At 37.1% G+C, this 14,100-nt stretch overlaps 1 protein-coding gene across 1 annotated transcript in view; it reads right to left on the bottom strand.

Annotated features, from left to right (window-relative positions):
- Positions 1-14,100, bottom strand: part of PTPRD (protein tyrosine phosphatase receptor type D) — a 2,174,486-nt gene that overhangs the window by 1,367,251 nt on the left and 793,135 nt on the right. The window lies entirely within an intron of this gene.

Below are 14,100 nucleotides of genomic sequence, written 5' to 3'. Positions count from 1 at the left end.
TGTTTGAATCCCCTGTAAATAGTTTGCCAGGAGAGGAGGTTGGAACACTTAGCTAAATTGAAGTTTGGGGATTATCTGTGAATTTAAAATACCCATACCACTTTGGCCCCTATTAGCACAAGTAACTGAGAGAAAAATCTTGCCAGTTATGCTTTTCCGTAAGGCTTAATGTGGACTTCAATATTTAAGTAATTCATTAGCAGGCTTAAATGGTGCCATGGAACAACATTAAAGGACGTAAGAGGCAGTCTGTGACCTTCATTTTAGAGATGAGCAAATCAGGGACCACAGAGGTTATAATGAACTCAAGATTTTATAGTTTACATTGGAAAAGCTGACACAACAATCTTTGTTTCCTAATTTTCTGTGGAAAATTGTGCCTTTTAGGATTCTCTGAGTATTATTTTCCAAATTCTATGGAGCTTTTCTAATTGTCAGAACTCCAGCTCTGCACGTGGAATCTTAAGACCATGATTGGGAGCATTCAGATGCAGAGAGAAGAAAGTGACATTGCAACATTTTCAGTAAAGAAGCCTCAAAATTGCATTAGGTGAAGGGAGCAGTCGTGGGGACAGAGGACAATGATTTTTACGCTAAAATTACAAGCTGTATAACACATTTAGAGAAATCTTTTTTACATTGTTTAGAAAACCCATTAAATATGGCTTTATAGGACCTTTCTAGGACAAGTCACTAAAGCTCTAAATGGTATTTGGAAATGTGGCTACCTAAGATTGAAATCATTTGCATTAGATTAGAAAACATGTAGGACATTTTGGTCATCAAGATCACTGGGATGGCTGAACTTTGCCCCACCACATGATTTTGCAGATATAGAGTGTACTTATAACCTGCTTAACAACTAACCCCACTTAAATTAAAGCAAGCTGCCGTCTTTCACCTCTGGCATACTCAGCTTTTAAGTAGACCTTGCCTGAAGAAATATCAGACTGTAATAATAAACTTTGTTTCATTGTTTGGTTTTTTCTCTTTGGTTTATTATTTTATATTTCCAGACTTTATAGGACATTTCCATTTTGCCTTCCCCAAGGATATCAGTATCGTAATTAAGGGGCCCAGTTCAGAATCTATTCCAGAGACAATCACCCAGTTTTACTTTGTGGCTTCATAGCACAGAACGAGAACTTTTCAAAAGACACTCAACACAAATGCAGGGACCCCTCTGGACAACATATTAATTTGTATTATGAAGTGAATTATGGCTGTACCCACCAGAGCTGGTATAGTTAAGTATCTGTCAGTGTTTCTACTGTTTTGTGGGCTTCTTACTTGGCTGCAAAAATGCCCTTCGGGCTGAAGCATACAAGGCCAGCCTAGCAAGTCAGCGTTCCCTTTGTTTAGTTTTACCATTTAAAAACACTAGCTCTCTTTTGTGTTTGCTTGTATACATTTTATAAAGAGAGGTTTGATTTTCTAAATCAGCATGGCTGCCAGAATGATGATGGTTTAACGGGTCTCACTAAAGGTCTCATTTCCGGGTGTGATCCACATTGTTCTCCGTGAAGGATGCCAAGGCTCCAAAACTGAGGATTCCAGTGTGGTGAAAATGCCCTCCACAAATTACAGGTGTACTTATTAGGCCTCTAAATTTTAAATCCAGGCATCTCTATTTATATCTCGGATGGGCTAGGACTTATGTTTAGGGTTTTCCTCTATCCTCACCTTTCCATGCTCTTATCCTTACCTTGAATCTTTGTAAATTCTTAGCCCCCTTCCTTCAAAACCCAGCTCAAATTTTCTAATTTCTGAGAAGACTTCCCCAACTCCCTCAGACAGACTCAGGGATTCTTCCTATAAGCCCCTTTGCACATAACACCTAGCTCTAATATAGCTGTTATTAATATAGCTGTTATCACATGATACCATTTCTGTCTTTCTGTTTCCTTATCAGACTGCACAAACTGAGAATAAGGATTATGTCCTATTTATTTGCAGAGCACTAGACATTAAATATGCTCAGTAAATGTTACCTTACTGAATGAATGAATGGAGTAGGTTTTCCATGAAATAGAAATAGTGAAAAGGAAAATCGAAGGATAAAGTTATTTTTGAAAAGTAAGAACTGTCTTTAATATGATTTCTCACTTCCAGTCTTTGACTTTCCAAAGGGTACAAATTCTCACACTCCCCATGATAAAGAATCTCCCAGAAAACTGAATTATTTGTAAATTCTTATAGGAGGAAATATATACAACAGCATTTGTTAAGAAAATTACTGAACAAGGAACTAGCAGATGAAGTGTCTGTTCTGACTTAGTCACTGACTCTGTGACTCTTCAAGTTACTTAATAGCTCAGTGATTCAATCTATCTGCAAAAGGTGATAAATAGCAGTTATTGCCTGCTTCTCAGGGATGTTTGGGGGAAAATATGTTAGTACATCTGAGACAGTTTAAAGAAAAAAACCTCAACTACATATGTTGTATAAATTAAATATCATTACATTGCTATTGCATACTATGTACTAAATACTAATTTATTGCAAACAAGACTGTCTGGTGAAATCACATTAACCTAATCACAAAATATAACTGGAAGATTTTATTCTTCCACATGTCATGAGCAGTTGGACTGTATCCATTCTATAAAGAAGTAGAATGTAAAGTAGACTGTTCGATTGTTTCTACATTTGGGGATGGTCCATGTGATTTCGATGACGCATAAACTGTCATGTTCTACCTGAATCATCAAACACATTTTCAAGGAGAGGAGCTAAATAGAATTACAGATAACTTTCATAAGTAAAATGATTCTAAGAAATTTTTGTTTTTTTTTTTTAAATCACAGGTTTGAGAACAGATTAAACATTGAGGGCTATAAACCTCCCAGTGTAATCCATGAATCATACGCCTTAGTATAATCTAGAAATGGCCAAACCTCATTCTATACGTAAAGAATAATAAAGTTTGGGGTGGAATCGAAGAATCTTCATGTTAAACAAGGTCCCCAGATGATTTTTATGAAGATACGCAAGTTTGAGAATAACTACAAGAGCTTACACTCTGGTCCAGGAGGCAAATGAAGAAAAGTACAGACTGCAGAAGATCAGGAACAGGAAGCTAAACTTTACTGTGTAGCAAAAAGTGATAAACACTTTCCCCTTTAAAAATCACTGAGTATGTTATCTTTTGTGGAATTTGTAAACAAATTAGAAATTAACAGTATAATCCTGTTTTAGGGGGAAATAATTGGGGGAAAACTTGGATAGACTATACTAAAAAGGGGAAGGAAGAATTGACAGCTCCAGTTTGCTGTATGTTATCAGGGTCCATAGGTACCTTGTACTTATGGGGAAAAAGGAGGACTCCACAGATTCTTTCATTCTTTCTTCTGTAGGGTCCTGAAAGCAAGCCAACCTATTTCAGGTTCTGAAACATTTTGGTACATTTTTTGAAGGGTTTGCTCTCCCAGCAACTATCAAGACAAATTGGGTAAAAATATCAAAACAAAGTAAGGTTGTAATGTGACTATTATCGAGTAGATACAAATTTATTATTTTGTTTCTGTTTATAAGATAGCATATAGTCATGTAGAAAATTTCAACAATTACAGAAAAGAATACAGAAGCAAATGAAAAACACCTGAAGTTCTGATACAGTGTGTGGCAATTACTGCTCTCATTTTGGTGAAAATTCTTCTGGAGCTATATGGTGACTGTAGAATATGATTCCATTATATACAACTATAACTATAATTAAATTTACATTTATTTGAATATATAAATATACACTTAAATGTAATTTTATATTATATTTTTATACATTGTTTTTTCATGCCATTGACACTTTAAAAAATCTCATCATCATGAACACTTATGGTATTAACTGGAAAATAATTAGGCCTAGGTTAGAGCTGCTGTTAGCTGTTTCATCTCCTTCATTCATTTCTTGAAGAAAAGGATTCCCTCTCAGAAATCCCTCTATATTCCTCTTATTTTCAGATCAGGGGTTCCTGGGAAATTCCCTCTTCCCCTCAACAGCTCTCTACCCTAACTTCTACCTCTAAACCATTATATGTAAAGAGAGATAGCATGGGTGCTCATTGTCAGTTTTCTGGAGCACCAGGTTATCAGTGAGATCTAAGTAATCCAAGGTCTACAGCTTCTCTCAGTCTTTTCCTGTTCTGCTGACTTGTATCAGCATTTCTTGGAGAGTGCTTTTTTACCACTTGTTCCCTTGGATGCTGAATAGAATCAAATAAGTTTAACATTTTATTTAACATGTATTTAATACATACAGTGTTCTACGTGCAGTGTAAGGGTTACTTTACTGACTACTTAGAACCACCATATAAGGTGAAAGCCGTTCCTGTGTTTATAGGAATAAAGAGGAAAACTGATTCTCAAGGAGGGTAAATAAAAAAAATCCATACAATTTGTCATCATGGAGCAGGTGGGAGAAGGAGGAATGGGGAACAACTACTCAAAGGGTACAGAGTTCCTTTTGGGGTGATAAAAATGTTTTGGACATGGAAGCAACCTAAGTGTCCATCATCGGATGAATGGATAAAGAAGATGTGGCACATATATACAATGGAATATTACTCAGCCATAAAAACAAATGAAATGGAGGTATTTGTAATGAGGTGGATGGAGTTAGAGTCTGTCATACAGAGTGAAGTAAGTCAGAAAGAGAAAAACAAATACAGTATGCTAACACATATATACGGAATCTAAGGAAAAAAAAAAAAAAAGGCCATGAAGATCATAGTGGCAAGACGGGAATAAAGACACAGACCTACTAGAGAATGGACTTGAGGATATGGGGAGGCGGTGGGGTGAGATGTGACAGGGTGAGAGAGTGTCATGGACATATATACACTACCAAATGTAAAATAGATAGCTAGTGGGAAGCAGCCGCATAGCACAGGGAGATCAGCTGGGTGCTTTGTGACCACCTAGAGGGGTGGGATAGGGAGGGTGAGAGCGAGGGAGATGCAAGAGGGAAGAGATATGGGAACATATGTATATGTATAACTGATTCACTTTGTTATAAAGCAGAAACTAACACACCATTGTAAAGCAATTATACTTCAATAAAGATGTTTAAAAAAAATGTTTTGGAACTAGACAGATGTTGTGAATAGATTGCTAATGTACTAAATGCCACTGAATTGTTCATGTTAAATGGTTAATTTTATATTATGCGAATTTTACCTCAATTATAAAAACAAATAGTAGAGCAGGGGATCAAACCCAATCTGACTCCAGAGGCACACTCTTAAGCATTACAAAATACTGCCTCCTATGTGGCTATATTGGCCCCAAGCTTTTATAGCACAAAATTATTAACTTCTCACTGCAGAAATTTTCAATGTCTTTATCATGCTGATAAACATGCTAAACCTCCCATAGGGTGATGTGGTATATAGGAGCATGGTAAATAGTGTTTCTCAAATTCCTTTTTCCATGGAATCCATCTTATCTGGGGCATTTCTATAAGAATGTGTTTCATAAAACACCATTACAGAATCACTGTTTTCTTCAAAGCTCTGGAAAAAATGTTTATTACAGAATTATTTTCACTTGGATAGTCTAGTTAGTGTATCAGCAAACTTCATAGGAATTCAGACAATATAATAAAGACAGGGCAGTTTACTGGAATTCCCTTTATGATCATTTCCTTAGCACTTATTCATAATAGAAAAAGTAAAAGAGCAAAGAAAACCAAGTGGTTACAACTTTATATTCTATTTGAAAACATTTAATATTTACTTTTTAGTTAAGTTTCATGCAAATGGTAGCTCTGCTATGTGCACATAAAACTATTTAAATTTTAAGATAAAACAAAATATGTAGGTAAGTATAAATTTGATATCCTTTGATTTTTAACACAGCAGCTTCTAGGCTAAGTAAGTCTTTCATAAGCAACTGAAAACACAAACTTTATGCACTTGAAAAAAGATATTTTTATATAGATTTTGTGGGGTTTTGTCAGTTATTTTTCTCAGTAAGGAAGACAATTTCAGCAAAAGTTAAAGGAGTTGGAAATTAAGAGCAATGATGTATTATAAAATAATTATTTACTCTTTAATCATAACCAACTTATATCCCAATCCCATTCCCTTTTTCGATATTAACCATTATCATTTCATAGAAAGAATATGGGATTTAGAATCGGTCAAAACTGAATTCACCTGCCAAACTTTATAACTCAATTTCCCCATCTAAACACGGATAGTCCTACCTTGTAGAATTTTTATAAAAACTACATAGGATATAGATGGTAATCTATCCTTCCAAAAACATGTATATACACTTGACCATCCCACTCATCATAACCGAGAATCCTGACTTCTCTGTTTTCCACAAGACCATCATCATCATTACTTTGGTTTCACTTCCCTCCTAACACAGTCTGTAGTCCATGTGAAGCCATTTCCTGGATGATTTTAATAGCACTCTTCCTCTGGTGAACATCTGGCACTGCTGGGGAAAAGTCACCAAATAATCCTGACTGGGTGCATTACAAACACAGCCTAATATCCTCAGGCTGTATTTGAACTACTCAGCTCTCATATCTCAAGAGTAAATATGGTATATATCTACATCTATCTACCTATCTCTCTCTCTCTTCCTCCATATATATATATATATATAGGGGTGTGGGGGGGGGTGAGTGTGTATCTCAATATATCACACTCTCCCATATCAGACTTAATTTTTCCTATTGAAAGAAGACAACACCATTTATTTTATTATAAGAAAACAGATATTATTCAATGTAGGCACTTTTACTTCCACAGAATTAATTTCTGTGTTAATGTTTACTTTTAGTTTAAGGCAATTCTTATCTGAGAGCAACAGGGAACCAGGTATGTTCTCACAGGTGGTCTGTAATGTGACCATCTATGTATGATGGAGGCTGATGAGGGGTGAGGAGAGGTAGAAAGAGACCAAATCTCAGCCAGGTCTGACACACTAGGCAACTGTATCGGAGTGCTCTTAAGAGGTACCTTGGAGAACCACCAAAAGCATTATTTGGGAGCATGTGAGCTCCAGGTTTGCAGAAAGCACTGAATGCCAGAAACACAGCAACAGTGACAACCAAAAGAGGGTGGATAGCCCCTTGCCAAGCGTAGTCACACATGGAAATATTCAATTCTTCCTCCCTCCTCTGCCCCAACCCAAACAAATAACAACAGGGAAGGAGGAAGGGATTTGAGAGAGCAGGGTGCTCTGGCACCCTTTCCCTATTCCTTCATTGCCACTCACCCCCACCACTACCCACAACCCCTAAAACATACAGAACCAAAAGGACATCAAGTCTAGCCTGTGCCCAGGCAAGGGGAAGATCTCTGAATCAAATATTAGGTTGAAACTTTCAGATAACCAAAACAATTGCATAACAACAAAAATAAGACATTTTAACAACAAAAAGGGACTGAAATGCTATGGGGTCTCCAACTGCGATTAAGGTAGCAATGACATCGTCCAGTAGGAAAGTGGGTTTGCCAGAGGACAGCAGGTAGTGTTTAATGAAAAAAAATACAGATAGAAAGATAGATATTTATATCTTCAGTATTTCAGACTCTTCTACCAAAACAATTTTGTTAATCTCAACAGTAACATACTTGTCAAAAATAATCCTTCTCCCGATTTTTTTTTTTTAATTGAAGTATAGTTGATTTACAATGTTCTATTAGTTTCAGGTGTACAGCAAAGTGATTCAGTTATACATACATATATATGTGTGTGTATGTGCATGTGTGTGTGTATATATAAACATATTTTTTTCAGATTCCTTTCCATTGTAGTTTATTAGAAGATATTGAGTATATTTCCTTTGCTATACAGTAGGTCCTTATTGTTCTCCCAATTTTTATCTGTGACCAAGCAGGCCTGTTGACTCTGCTTAGTCATTCTATTCCTAGCCAGTTCCACTGAGACGCACTAGTAATAGACATATGGTCCATGCTAGTATTTGGCCAATTTGGTATTGGTATTGGCTACGCTGGTTATTAAAATATCAAAGTACTTATATAGAGTTGGTAAATAGGCACTGATTCAAACCCCCTTTCTCCCACTGTCTTTGCAGACTTGGCCTCCCCTCCAGGAGTCCCCAAAACCCAGCAACTATAGGGTTAGTGTTAGTACAGTAGGGGAGCCTCTTGGTCCCTGTTCCCTTGAGTGGACTTCTGTTTGGTTTGTACCAGTACCATATTTTAAATTTTGCAGAAAGATCAGAAGATGAGGTAGATATCTTTGAACCATCAATTTCTCTCTCAAATGAATTGTTACCTTGCCAATGGATACCTCTATAGACAAACATGCTCTAGTCTTTCTACACTTTAAGATATTGCTGTCTTTTCTTCTCCTCCCACCTGATGTTGTATATTTGTTCATGTTAAAGTGCCTATATTTACTGCTTTAATGAACTGCCATGGCTGTATCAACAGCCTTCCCAGATAATGGATTTGCCCTCTGAACTGAAATTTCTTACAGTGTCTTGAGAAAGATCTCCTTACAAAATATCTACCCTACTTCTATGGGTAACGTGAGTTCCAGATTGTAGCCCTACCAAGCCTTTCCTGTATCCCTCCCTGCCTTTGCCACACACCAAACATAAATTTAACTTTTCCACTGAAGAAAATTCATAGATCTTATTGAAATCACTCAAATACTAGTAGTACTGAAGGTCTATGGTAAATGAGAAAACAGTGTTTTATATAAAATTTCAAGTCCAGGGCATGGAAGTGCCTTTCTTTATTAACATACAGTGAAATTTTTGAGCGTAAGGGACAGTCTGTGTTTCAGGAAAACACAAGAGCTTGAAGTTGTTGTCCTCCAAGACCTACTCCCATATCTTTGACTATAACATCCTTATAATCTATTTCTATTCTTGACATTTCACCAGGGCTTCTGACTTATACATAAAACTACTTTCTGGCTGTTTCCCTATCTGGACTTCTAAATAATACCTCTTCATCTTCTCTACCATCTCCTCTCAGCCATCATACACTTATTACTCAACACACTAACCATAAGAACTCTTAAACCTCAACTGTTTAAAAGCAGCACCCCATTTATGAGCCAGGAAAACCACATGAACAGGTATTTCATTGAAAGGATATATAGATGCCACATAAGCACATGAAAAGATGTTCAAACTCATTAGCAATTAGAGAAATGAAAATTAATACTACTATGAGATATTGCTGCACACCTATGACTAAAATAAAAACAGTGACAACACCAAATGTTGGCAGGGATGCAGAGAGGAAAGGTAGGTGTCACTCTGAGTTCTCTTCTCTTGGCTTGTAGGCAACCACCATCTTACTCTGTGCTCACAGGACTTCTTTGTGTGCGTACAAAGGGTGGGAGAGGGGTGGGATTTCTTCTTCTAAGACCACCAATACTATTGGGTCAAGACCCCACCCTCAGGTCATAGAACCTTAATTACCTCCTAAAAGCCCTATCTCTAAATACAGTCACATTGGGGGTGAGATCTTCAACATATGAATTTGGAGAGGACACAACTGAGTCTGTAGCAATTAGTTTCCTCTGCTGTATGACAAATTACCACAAATTTAGCAGCTCAAAACACGCATTTATTATCTCGCAGTTTCTGTGCATAGGTCCAGGCATGACTTGGACCTATGCACAGAGTTAGCTTAGCAAAGATCCTATAGACTAAGGGCTCAGTTTCATAAGAATGTCCTCCTCCCCACATACACTTGAGATGCCAATCTCAAGTCCAAGTTGTTACCCGTGCTTCCAACCAACTGGCTCCCGTGACCCTCATCCTTGGGTTTGATTAACTTGCTAGAGTGGCACATAGAACTCAGGAAAGCAGTTTACTTATAGATTACTGGTTTATTACAAGTATATTAAAGGGTGTGAATGAACAGCAAGATGAAGAGATATATACAGTGAGGTCTGAAAGAGTCCTGAGGGCAGGAGCCTCTGTCCCCATGGAGTTGGGGTGTGTCACCGTCCCAGCATGTGGATGTATTCACCAGCCCATAAGCTCTCCAAACACTTTATTTGGGGGATTTTTTGGAGCCTTCATCATATAGGTATGATCAATCATAACTCAATCTCTAGCCTCTCTCCCCCTTCTTGAAAAATGGGAGGAGAGACTGAAAGTTCTAAGCTTCTAATCGAGGCTTGGTCTTTTTGGTGACCAGCCCCCATCATGAAGCCATCTCGGATCCCACCAAGAGTCACTTCACTAGAACAAAAAACACTCCTGTCTCCCAGGAAATTCCAAAGGATTTTAGGACCTCTGCATCAGGAACTGGGGTCAAAGACCAAATATTAGAACAAAAGATACTCCTAGTGCTCTTAGGAAATTACAGCAGTTTTAGGAGTTCTGAGCCAGGAACTGGAGGCAGATATATATTTTATATAACACGCATATATACAGGTTGTTGGCAGAATTTATCTCATGACTGTAGGAACTGCATCCTTGACTTCTTGCTGGCTGCCAGCCAGAGGCCACTGTCAGCTCTAGAGGCTTTCAGTTTCTTGCCATGTTGCCCTCTCCTTAGACCCTCTCCCACCATGGCAGCTTATTTCAAGGCCAGCAGGAGAGCAAGAGCCAGTCTTCTAACAAAATGTATTCTTATATAATGTAATGTACACGTGGGACTGTCACCTCATCACCGTTGTCATATAACATAATCACAGGAGTGGTATACTGTCCCCTTCTCCATATTTCAATGGTTAGAAGAAAGTCAGAGGTTCTGCCCACACTCAATGGGAGGGAATTACACAAACGCAGAACTCATGGGAGTCACATAGAATGTGTTCAACATGTTCATTATATAAAACATAAAATTTCAAGAAAAATAAAAGTCACACACATACCTACCACATAGAAATAATCACCATTAATCATGCTGGATGTGTTTCTTTCCAGTCTTTTTCTGTGTGCTTTCCTTGAACCCTATCCCCTAACAAAAGCACATCATATATATAATCATTTGAGTATCTCTGTGTTTCTGTGTTTTATATAAATATGTGTATAAAAGCACATGTATAAAAGAGGCATTGTCTTATAATACTGTTTCAGAGTTTGGCCTGATTTTTAAGAACACAGCCTCCTTAAATAATCTTCAAAATAATGAATTTTAGAAGCTGTAAAATGTCTTAAGTATTAATATTTATTTGACAGTTTCCCTATGATTTAATAGTTAATTTGGTTCCTATTATCATGTTATAAATAACACTATGATAAACATCTTACTCCTATAAAAATAACCTTCAAATATATCTTAAATCTCTACTTTCAAGAACAAAGTGGGAGGATTTCACTTCCCAATTCCAAGTCTATACCTTTATTACCACCATCTCCTTTTAGTTCAGACAACAGATTCCTAACTGATTTTCCTGCCTTTCTTCTTGACATCTTCATATTCCTTATGCTTCTACATTCAACTGATAACCAACCAATTTATCATCACCTTTCAAGATACCTGAGTGTCAAACCCTCCAGGGAGCCAGACTGATTGGAATGATTTTTCCACAGGGCCCCCGCATTGGCACCTCACGCCTATATTATGTTACACACATCATTTTAAAATGACATGTTTCCAAGTCTCCTTCCTTCTAAGATTATAATTCCCCTGAAGGCAGAGAACCTCTATCTCTTTCTTCTTTGCACCCTTAGCCCCTAACACAGTATATGACACACAGTCATTTCTTAATAAGGGAGCTGAAGTGAACTATTAAACTAAAATAGTTTGAGTGTGCTATGGAAATGCAATTTTTCTAAGTCCCCATCTACATTTTACAATGTGGTTTTTCATCCTTGAGCACACTAACAAGGCCTAAAATTAAATCAAAGACATGCAACCTGCTCTTGTACAACATAAAGACCCTTTGTATCAAATGCAATCTTCGTTTTTTTGTTTTTGTTTTTGGCCCCGCTGCATGGCTTATGGGATCTTAGTTCTCTAACCAGGGGTGGAACCCAGGCCCCAGTATTGAAAGCACTGAAGTCAAACTCTAGACTGCCACGGAACTCCCTCAAATGCAATCTTTTAAAAAAAAAAGAACTGATACTAAAAAATGATCAAGAAGTTCACAACACTTCCTTCACCAAAAAGAGTGCACAAAGATAAAGACAAATATTATACTGTAAATGCTTACATGACCTCAAGCTTACACATGTAGAATCATCTCTTCTATTCACAGAATGATCGAGCTGGTTATTTACAAATTTAACACAAAACTGAACTCATTACAGAAATGGGAAGGAGTAAAGGACATTTATTAAATGTCTATTATGTAGCATGTATAAGAGGTGCTTTAGGACAGTTAAGTCATCTTAATAGCCACACAATCCCTATGATAATTATTACTAAATTCATTTTATATCTGAAGTAACCTTCCCAGAATTCCACAGCTAGTAAATGACAGAGTGGCATTTCAAACTCAGGAAGGTCCAAGTTCAAAGCCACGATCCTCCCATTTCCTCACACTATGAGAACACCTAGGAAATGCCCCAGTTTTCAGTTCATTACCAGAAATGTTGCTCCCTGGAATATCAGGGGAAAGAGTAGAAATGACTAACAGCAGGCTCGAGGTTGAGGCTGTACATCTATGGGAAACCGAGATTATTTGCATTGTGCTATGTTTGATTTAGTTCGCTGCCAAATGTCATGCCAAAGCCTTGACACAACAGAGATTTGTGCCTGGAGACATTCATTCCCTGTCTGGCAGAGTACATCGGCTGGCATATTTTCCTTGGATATTCTAAAGTCATACCCATCTCTGAATAGGGACTGAAAATGACTAAGAGGAAAAACATATGAAAAAGAGTCAAGAAAAAAACTAAGTGTGTTTCAATGTTAAAATCTCAGAAAATTATCCATATATGCAGATGAATAGCTTATTCTTTCATATAAGGGTAATGTGGAACACATACCATATATTTAGAGCCAAATTTAAAATATAAATGTGTATATAAGTGAATTTCCCCCAAAACTATGCATACAGACATCAATTATTATTCATGTTAGCGTATATAGCCACATTTTTCTTATAACCACAAACCAACTTCCAACTTTTCTTTCAATATAAAATTACTTTATCACGCAGAAAAATAAAAAGAACTGCCTTGCCAGTTTCTGTGTGGGGTTGGAAGGACCCCCAGGTAGAGTAAATGATCTAGAGAAGCTTTAGAGAAATTATAATCAGACATTTGTGAATCCATTTGATACTTAAAAACCTCTAAATAAACAACATCAAACCTTCTATCAATACTTTATCACTTAAATTCCTCACGTATTAATTCAAGCAAGTCTTCTCATGCTTTCTCCATAGTGAAGGACTGGTTTTAATAGCTCCTATTTGTGAGTTTCATTTTCACTTTCATCTGTCTTCGCCTTTGTCCACTATAGCCCCTGACAATCTTAGTTCCTTTGGTGTTAACTCAGAGCTCCCACCAAGTACTTTTTATTCATTATATACACTTTCTTTTCAGCTCCCTCTTAGAATTCAAGGCTATTACAGTTCTTGATCTTTATAATGTTCTTTGTTCCATTTTTTTTTTTAATTGGAGTATAGTTGCTTTACAATGTTGTGTTAGTTTCTGCTGTACAATGAAGTGAATCAGCTATACGTATACATACATCCCCTCCCTCCCACTCTCCGCCCATCCCACACATCTAGGTGATCACAGAGCACCTAGCTGAGCTCGCTGTGCTACAGAGCAGGTTCCCACTAGCTATCAGTTTTACCCATGGTAGGAAAGCATAGGCATCCTGTATCAGCCTTATACTGGCCGCCTTATCTTTCATGTAGCACATTTATATACTTCTTATTTAGCTGTGTGTGTGTGTTTATTTTCCTGTTTGCTTCCTGTTTTCACACTGATTTGTAATTTTAAACTAATTTCACCATTTGATTCACCAAAACCTAGACACTCTTAGGTAGTTCTTGACTGGTAATTTAACTGACCTATATCCTATTTCAGTAATTTACTCATTTACTCATCATTAAAGACAATGTTAAATACCTTCCATCAGCCTTAGAATAGTTCCACTGTTTTACTTGCAAAAGCATTAGCGACAATAGTCCTTTGAATATAGGTTGTGTGGATTAAGGCATTCTGTGGCCAGGCAATGCTATGTA

The sequence above is a fragment of the Balaenoptera musculus genome, chromosome 6 (genome assembly GCF_009873245.2).
Source record: "Balaenoptera musculus isolate JJ_BM4_2016_0621 chromosome 6, mBalMus1.pri.v3, whole genome shotgun sequence".
NCBI lineage: Eukaryota > Metazoa > Chordata > Mammalia > Artiodactyla > Balaenopteridae > Balaenoptera > Balaenoptera musculus.
The sequence above is the reverse complement of the archived record's forward strand: the minus strand, read 5'-3'. Positions and strand labels throughout refer to the sequence as shown.